Source organism: Nannospalax galili, unplaced genomic scaffold, assembly GCF_000622305.1.
Source record: "Nannospalax galili isolate Female #2095 unplaced genomic scaffold, S.galili_v1.0 scaffold24, whole genome shotgun sequence".
NCBI classification, from domain to species: domain Eukaryota; kingdom Metazoa; phylum Chordata; class Mammalia; order Rodentia; family Spalacidae; genus Nannospalax; species Nannospalax galili.
In genome coordinates, this window is record NW_008352654.1 from 2200400 (window position 1) to 2210048 (window position 9649).

Consider the following 9649-nt stretch of genomic DNA (forward strand, 5'->3'; position numbering starts at 1 on the left):
GTAATTCTGGAGAAACAGGGCCTTATCCCTCCTTAGGTCACCCAGGGCCCACCACTACCAAGCCTTTACTTAGAGCTATTGGAGCTTGGAGCCACTTCCAGAGCAGTTAGATGCTTATAGAGTCTGACCGGCCTGCTCTGATTCTGCACCTAACTTATCTTCCAAATGGTGGTGGTTTTTGAGTTCCGTCGTCCCGTGGTCCAGGCTGGCCTTGAATTTGCTGTATAGCTGAGGATGACCTTGAGCCCCTGATGCACCTACCTCTACTTTCTGAATGCTGGGCTTACAGACAGGCCACCACACTCCACTTTTCCAGTTCCTGACCAAGTTATGTAAGTAAGTCTCTGAATCCGGTGTCAATATCTGAAAAGCTTTCCTGGGATTTCAAAGGACTAACGTGTGAAAACATGGCTCATACTAAGCAGGGGAATAGTGTTTTCCAATTCAGTGCACAATTATTAGTCTGGGACTTGTATCAGAGTTCAGGCAAGAAAAAAGTTCAGGCAAACTGGAATACTTTAAAGGATTTCAAAAATTAACTATTTACAAAAGCATGGGCAACTACTGTGGTAAAAACAGAAGCCAGGGTTCAAAGGTGTGTTAAAGCTGTGAGGTTGGGAATACTAGGGAAATAAAAGGGGCTTGTACCTGAGTGTGAGATAGCTAAGCTGACCAGATAGAAGAAAAGACAGGGCTCTGGGGCTCTATTCCAGTGTGGGCAGGCCCACCAGCTTCTCCTGAATATGCATGTGTCCCCAAGGAACATATTCAAGGCATTGTTGCCCTTTCATGTATTCTAATACAGCAAAGTATAGCAGACTAAGTTGGAACTGCTCCTAAAAAGCCACCGCCTAGTCCCAACTGCCCCACAAATGAGGAGCTAAATATGAGGTAAGAAAGAAAACTACCTACTTCTTGGTAGTGTGTTAAGCTTTAACTCTCCCTAGACAGTGAAGGAAAAAGGCTCATAGTAAAACTACAAACTGAGAGCATAGTTTGAGGAACAGCTAGCTGGCCCCACCAACAGCTAAGACCAGCAACACTGCAAGGTCAAAAAGTAGCAACATAGGCCAGGACTAAACACCAGAAGACAGTCCAGTTAACAATTGACAAAGCAGAAGTCAGAGATAGAGAGGGGCTTCAGTCACCTCTAACTAGACAAGCAGTGCACAAACAGCACAGGATCATCTCCCTGAATGACCAGGGGGATATGAATAGAGTGTGTGTGGGCCTTCCTTTGGCTCAGCTTGGGGTGTGCTCAGAGAATTTTCCGGTTTCAATAGAAATTACCTCAGTCTTTGTCCAGTTTCTGCACTGCTCCAGAGATGAGCCATAAATTTGTTGTATAAATAGAATGAGAGATTGACTGATAAAAATGCATTATTTGTCTGGGCTTGGTGGCACACACCTTTAATCCCAGCACTCGGGAGGCAGAGGCAGGTGGATCCTTGTGAGTTCAAGGCCAGCCTGGTCTACATAGTGAGTTCAGGTCAGCTGGGACTACAGGGAGACCCTGTCTCAAAAAGACAGAAAAAAAAACCCCCCAAAAAACCCCTGAACAAAACAGAAACCATTCAAGATCCTGTAAGAACATCTCTTCCCAAATTCAGACTGGTAGATAAGACCTGCCTTTCTTCTTGATACTTTATTAAAATAGGATAATTGAGTATGTCCTGCAGTTTCTCAATATTCAGAAATTCTCCTTATCAACTTTATAGGAAGAATGAGGGAATTACATAAGATAACTTGAAAGAATAATCCTTAGTCACACAGACTATTAGTAAAAATGGAAACCAGTCTTCCCAGTTGGGCAGTTGCTGGGCAGATATTCTTACTAGGTATTATTGATAGTAGTAGTATTTCTATTGATACTATTTTTTATAAGTGGCCTTTAAGTTGTGTTTCTAGAAGACTTTTATTATAGTATCAGGTTAATGTGTGTGAGAACCTTTTCTTTATAACCTTCGAATTTATGTATTTAATGAATTTTATTTTGTTAGAAATGACATAAGAAACTCGAATTTGGTTCTGAGAACTTCCACATTTTCCCCACTTGATCAAGATTTTCTATAAAAAACACTATTGATCAATCATTGTTTGTTAGACCTTGACCGTCTCTTGTTGGCAGGATGGGCCTGTCTTGGTTAGACTTCCATGTCAGTGTCAAGACCTAGTTAGCTGTATTAGAGCAAAAAGAAGGTTTAAGAGTGGTTATGAGGTTAAATTCATCTGGATTCCGTTGCTAAATTCAACTTCATATGTTCTGTAGATGATGATATCATCTCAAAGCACTGGGTCAGTATTGCTCTGTTAGGCATTGTAAACCCAGAATTTTGGTAGGCAATAGGTACTAAGTTTGAAAAAGAAAATGTAACCAAAAAGAGCATACTAAAAAGACTTTGCATAATTTTAAATCAAGAACTTAGTACTAAGATTGACAAAATGATATTACTAGGGATCAGGGTGAGCTCAGATGTGATCCCACAGGCTGAGCTCTTTTTTTAATGTACTTCATATTCAGTTTCCCACATTCAGCATGGAGTGTTAGCAACAACACAGACATTTCCCTGTTTGATCAAGAAATACTATGGAGTCATTTTATCACTTGACATTTCCATCATTGGGTTGAATTAAGAGTATGCTAGAGAGATACCAGTAGTATAACTTAAAAAAAAAAGTTGAATTGGGATGTTGTCAGTGGTAGGTGGTAGATGGTAGACCAAAGGATTCTTTAGGTCAAACTCTGTCAGGTTGCTTGCAGTAGCTAGTGACTGTGAAGTTTTAAATGCCATTATTCCTACCATATGAACAAAGAGAACATTAACGGTGAGTGTCCCTATGATACAGGACTTATTCTGAGATCAGTTTCTCATCCTGATTTTTAGTTACAATGTCTTTTTTTATCTTTTTGAGGCAGGGTCTCCCTGTAGCCCCAGCTGTCCTGGAACTCACTATGTAGACCAGGCTGGTCTTGAACTCACAGAGATCCTCCTGCCTCTGCCTCCCAAGTGCTGGGACTACAGACGTACGCCACCACGCCCAGCTCAGAAAGTTTCTTGAATTTAAGTATAAGTACATTTTATCAAAGTGCTCTGAGCTATGGATAGCTTATACAGGACATGACTTTATACAACAAAGACCTTTAAGTAAAGAGCCAAAAATATTTCACGTGAAACATCAAACTGAGCATGTACCTGTAATTCCAGCACTTGGGAGGCCGAGGCTGAGGCATTGCCACGAATTCAAGGCCAGCCTGGGCCACAGAGTGACACCCTATTACAGTTTTTTTTAAACATAAAACCTCCGAATATTATCAGCTTATTCATTCTTGTATAATTCTTTTTCTGTTCAATCTTTAGAAGCAGTTTGATTACTTCATCAGTATCTTCATTAGAGCTATGGAAATTTTTATTTAGTTCACTAATCTTGAACTTACCAGAAAATTGTATTCAAGTATTACCAGAGTTTTTGTTTTGATTTGTTTTTTCTTAATTACTGTTGAAAATATTTTCAGAGAGGAACCAAAACTATGTATGACAAAAGACTTGGTTAGAATTCTGATGAGAATTTAGCAATTGACAAAGTTCAGTTGTTTTCGCTGCATGCAGAATTTCGAGATACTCATGGCTCCGACTTCACAAACATCAGATAATCTTTAGAGCATTCTCATCAATAGCATATCCATGGAAACAAAACTTAAATATTCAGCATCACTGCATTATTTCATAGTATTTCCCATATAATTCATTATAGCTAATAGCTGAATGACTGTTATCTTTGCTAGGTGAGAGGATCCTTTGAGGATCTAGACAGGCCCAGTGGGGGAAATGTCAAATTCTGTAAATTTTTAGAACTTTGATCCTGAGGAAGACTTCCAAAGATGTCAAAGGTTTAAAGCCTTTGGTCAGAATTACACATCATTGTGAAATAATAGCCATTCGCTTTAACAATCAGTGATTTAGCCAGAGTTATGAATCAGGTATACAGTTATAAAGTCACTAAAAGACTTTTTAAAAACAACCATTAACTCTTTTTAGGCCCATTTTCCTTAAGTAATCAAACACTCAGTAAAAGAGCAGAAAACATAAGACATCATCGTCACAAAACACATCTGTCTTCCTAATCCAGTTACCAAAAGAGGAAGAAAATCCTCCAGGGACAGCATTCCTTCTGTCCTGGGAGCCTGTTCACATAGCCTGGAAGTCAAGCCTGCTAAAGGTGCTTGAATATAATTAGACATGGAAGAGTCTGTGTCCAAGTTCTGAGTGTGCATGTTAATATGAAGAATGGAAACAAGAAAATCAGAGCTTTGAGCAATGGACGCAGGACTCTTGGAAATGGTGAGGGCATGTGAAATTGTCTGGCTTCCCCCAAGTTCCAATACAAGAAAAAAAAAAGGAATAAAGACTGAAGTTTTCCTACACTTTAAAGACAAGCCATCTTGGTGTTAACCACAATAAAATCTTGTAGGAGCTAATGAGAGACGGAGACAGAGTGAGAAAGAGAGAGGGGGACCAGTTATTGGGAACGTATACAGGAAAAGCTATTCAGATCATGATTGGAAGAATAAGGATAGATCTCATAGTTGACTGTCAAAACCTTTGCAATTTTTTCTAAGAGCAGATGACTTTGTTAGGAAAACCTGGCCCCAGCCCCACTCTTTGTGCTATCTGGTCTACCATGGTGTGGGAGCCTTTCCCACAGGCTCCTTTGAACTCTGGCATACTTTCCCTGCCAGGATGTGCTGTAACCATGAACCCAACAAACGCTTCCTACTTTTAAATTGTGTTGTCAGATATTTTGTCACAGTGAGGCAAAAGCAACTAACATAGATGATCATTATCATCGCCATCTGTATGTATGAGTGCAGGTATATGTGGAGGTCAGAGGACAATTTGGGGAATCAGTTCTCTCTTTCCACTGAGGGTTCCAATAATCTAACTCAGGTCATCAGACTTACACAGCAAGCACTTTTACCTACTGTGCTGGAAAGCTTTAGTTGTCAACTTGACACACTGGGGAAGAGGAAACCTCCATGGAGGAATTTCCTCCATTAGACTGGTCTCTGGCCATGTCTGTGAGGCATTTTCTTGATTTTTGAGTGGTATAGAAGGGCCCGGCCCACAGTGGATGGTGCTCCCTTTGGGCAGGTGGTCCTGTGTTGTATAAGAAAGCAGGCTGTGCACAGGTCAGAGGAGCAAGCCAGTAGGCAGTGTACCTCCGTGGTCCAGCCTCCAGGTTCCTGTCCTGAGTTCTTGCCTGACTTCTCTCAAAGATGGACTGTGCCTTGGAGGTGTAAGGTGAAATAAACTCTTTCCTCCTCAAGTTGGCTTTGGTTAGTGTTTTATCAGAGCAATAGAGAAGCAAACTAAAATACCTGTTGAGCCATCTTTCCAGCCCAGAAAAGGTTTTATATAACATGAGAGTTTTCAGAAATGAAGACACAGAAAAAACCTACATGTTTTTATGCCTAGGCGTGATGAAGAGTAAACAGGCATATAGAATTGTCATGGATGTAGCAGACAGTATCTAACAGATAAACTAGCAAGGCCACATTGAAAAATAATTCTTTTGCATCTCTGTCTCTTGAAGTATAAAGAAGTTCCCAAGGAATGGGAAATACCATCTAAAAACAAAAATTTGACATCAAGAAACCACAATATTTTTGTTTGGTTGGTTGGTTTTGCTTTATTTTTATTTTTTGTGTAGTGGTGTATTGCTTGCATGTATGCAAGCGCACCCATGTTGTGCAATGCCCTCAGAGGGCAGAAGAGAGTGTCAGATTCCCCTGGAACTGGAGTTATGATCCATTGTTAGCCACCGTGTGGGTGCTGGGATTTGAACCCAGGTCTTCTGTAAGAAAAGCCAATACTCTTAACTGCTGAGCCATCTTAGCCCAAGAAACCACAGCATTTAATCTTTAACACAATAACTTTATGTTAAATTGGCACATACTCATCCCAACAGTTCATGGTAGGAAAACCCTTTCCCAACTCCTTAGGCAACATTGGATATTAGCTCTATTTCTTTTTTTTTTTAAAGTATTATTAAACATACAAACTTTTAAAAATTATTTATTTTTATTTTTGTGTATGAGTGTTTTGTCTGCTGTCGCGAGCCGGGACTCTGTCCAGCAGAGTCCAGGAAAGACGACACAGACACCAAGGTGAGGTTCAAGCTTCTGTTTCTCTTTCTCCTTTATTCTCTTGTATTATCTCTCATGTTCTCTTCACTATGATGCTGGCTCACTATGATGCTGGTTCCTTATGATGCTGTGTCCTTCCTATTACACACTTCAGCTCTTTATATAGCGTTTTCCAACAGCCCTCCCCCCAGCCGGTATCAATCAGGGCTCACACACGTGCAGCGGCCAGGCAGAGTGTAGCTCATAGGCATGTAGCAAGATCACCAGGCTGGCAGCACCTGTTTGGCCTCTCCATACTTTGGAGTAAGCAAGCGGGAATCACGAGCCTTGGCAATCAGCCAAGAGTTGGAGTAAACAGCACGAGGTTTGGCAGCCAGCCAGGGCGCCATCTGGCTGACTCAGCTGTGCTCGCTTCCCACAGTCTGCATGTATATAAGTGCCCCTGTGTTGTACAGTGCCCATGGAGGCCAGAAAGTGTGTCGGATCCTCTGGAACTGGAGTTTCAGATGGTTGTTAGCTGCTATGTGGATACTGGGAACTGAATCAAGATCCTCTGCAAGAGCAGCCAGTACTTTTAACCACTGAGCCATCACTGGGAGAACAGCAAGGACTTTTAACTGCTGAACTATCTCTCCAGCCTGTAGACATTTTAAATTTAAATTTTATTTATTATTTTATTTTATGTGTATGAGTGTATTGCCTGCATGTATGTAAGTGCCACCTGTGTTGTGAGGTCAGAAAAGGGTGTCAGATCCCTTGGAATTGGAGTTATGGACGGTTGTTAGCTGCCATGTAGGTACTGGGAATCAAACCCAAGTCCTATGCAAGAGCATCCAGTGCTCTTAACCACTGAGCCATCTCTCCAGCCCCTAGATTTTATAAAGTAGTTTTAGGTTGATTAAAACAACCTGACTGGAGCCCTGGGTTCCATCTCCTCAGCGCTGCCCCCGTGAGATTGATTGAAAAGCAGAGTTCCTGCATGCCTCAGTTACCAACACCTCTTTTACAGTTTATTAATAGCATCCTTCATTGTGTGGTACATGTGTTATAGTTAATGAGCCAATATTAATATCTTATAGCTAAATTCCATTCTTTAAAGGTCAGCATTCAGGTAACACATTTGTGTTACCAAACCACACCCATTTTGGTTGAAGCGCAGCCAATCTTGAAGCAATCAGGTGTACAGAAGAGTTTGTTCACTAGGTAACTGAGAGATTAGAAGACATACATCTGAAATCTGTCTCCCTGAAGAGAGGACTTAGGGATATCTATGGAGCTTTCTGACTTGAAAAGGTCACCCATCAGATACCTGCAGTGGCCTAAATGAAGAGTTGGTCGTTTTGACAAAAATAGCCTTAAAGTTCCTGAAAAGTAACCAGGCAACCACATAGGCCACATTTCAGAGATATTGTCTATCATCTATCACAAGCCAAGTGAAAAACAGGAATATGTGGCTTAAGACAGGTCCAGAGGTACATTCGACAGTGCCAGCTACTTGAGCCCATGAGTGATGGGCTTCTTTTTTCTTTTCTTGTCTTTTATTATTATTATTATTCCTTGGCAGAGGGGAACAGAGTCTCACTATGTATCCCTGGCTGGCCTAGAACTTGCTTGTAGAACAGGCTAGCCTGGAACTCACAGAGAGCCACCTGCTTCTGCCTTCTAAGTGCTGGAATTAAAGGTGTGCATCAGCATGCTTGGCCCAAATTGATCTTTTTTTTTAATTTTTATTTTATGTGTATTGCTTGCATGTATGTAAGTGCACCTATGTCATGCAGTGCCCATGGAGGACAGAAGAGGCTGTCAGATCCCCTGGAACTGGAGTTACAGACGGTTGTTAACTGCCATGTAGATTCTGGGATTTGAACCCAGGTCTTCTGCAAGAACAGCCAGTGTTCTTAACCACTGAGCCATCTCTCCAGCCCCTGATCTTTTCTTTAAAGAAGCCATTTATAGGTACACACACCTACCTGTGTATAACTTGCTTAACCTCTGAAAGTAGTGAGTTTTGAAGCCAAATAAAAGCAAGTAACTAAAGGGAGAGTACAGTCTCCGAAGTCAAGATGTGATTAGCGTAAATGAAACTAGGCAGCTATGTTTATGGACTAAAAACTATGAAAGTTGGTATTCTGCCCTCCATGGAGTCTTGGAGACAGAAGTCTTATTCTACAGTCTTGTTTTAACAACTGCATTCCTGAGACTGGCTCTCAGGTGCTTGAGAGATGCTTTGGAGGTGCAAAAGTTACATATTTACAACTGTAAGCCTTTTCTCAGTAGATGCCAGTGTTTGGGGCAAAGGCTCAGTTTTACTACTGCAGTCTACTGTGTGCTGGTAAGTATATAAGGACAGGTGTCTATCCTTTTTTCATACAGAATAGTTTCTCTGCCCTAACACTGTGCTCCAACCATCCCTGTCTCTCATTCCCTCCCTGCCGGTGCCAGCTGGCCAAAATGGACAGTACCTGAAAGGGGGAGTGAGGATTGAAAGAAAGGAAAGGATACAGAAAAGACGCTCCTTGGGAGGGCTCACAGTAAATACTGCAGCCTCGATTTATTTCAGTTCTGTCATACAGAATAGTTTCTCTGCCCTAACACTGTGCTCCAACCATCCCTGTCTCTCATTCCCTCCCTGCCGGTGCCAGCTGGCCAAAATGGACAGTACCTGAAAGGGGGAGTGAGGATTGAAAGAAAGGAAAGGATACAGAAAAGACGCTCCTTGGGAGGGCTCACAGTAAATACTGCAGCCTCGATTTATTTCAGTTCTGTCTTTTTATACAGAAGAACTCAATTAGTTACAATTGCTGTATTTCCCCACCTGTATCTGAGGGTCAGGGAGCGGTCAGATCAAAGGCTTCTTGGATCCTTTTGTTTACCACTAATGCCTCAAGGTCAGGTATTGTGAGGCTCTCCAGAAAACTCCTTCCTCCTGAATGGGCAGGTTAAGTACTGGTTTGCATGACACAAACTCAGTAAACAAGGCTGCCAACAGCTCAATGATTAGCGGCTCCCGACAACTCATCAGAAAGTTCTCTACCCTGTTTGATAGTTTTAACAGAGTGGAAGGTACTATGCAGGATTCTGGGGATAAACATCATCTATGGATGCTACATGCTACAATTCTAGTCTGCTAAGCAGACTGGTACAATTGTGTCAAGAGTGTTCATGGGGGTAAATAACTGCTCTCTTGATCATATTTGAGGCCTGTGACAGAGGAGTAAGTATCATGCATGGTACTGTAATCATGTAATCAAAATCTATGGCCAAGGGAAGCCATAGTCCCTATGGGAGAACCTATTAATATTTTGGTAAATGTTCATATTTTCAAACTGCTTTCTACATATTTATCTTTATGTGTATAGATTTGTGCTTTTTTAACCTCAGTGAGAGAAAATTCTTATTGCTGTGGTTCACAGTCACTACTTTCTCTTTTTTTTTCTTCCATATCACGGGGTCCAATGTTGTGGATCAGGAACATAAGTCCAGTATAATTCAGCCACGATCACT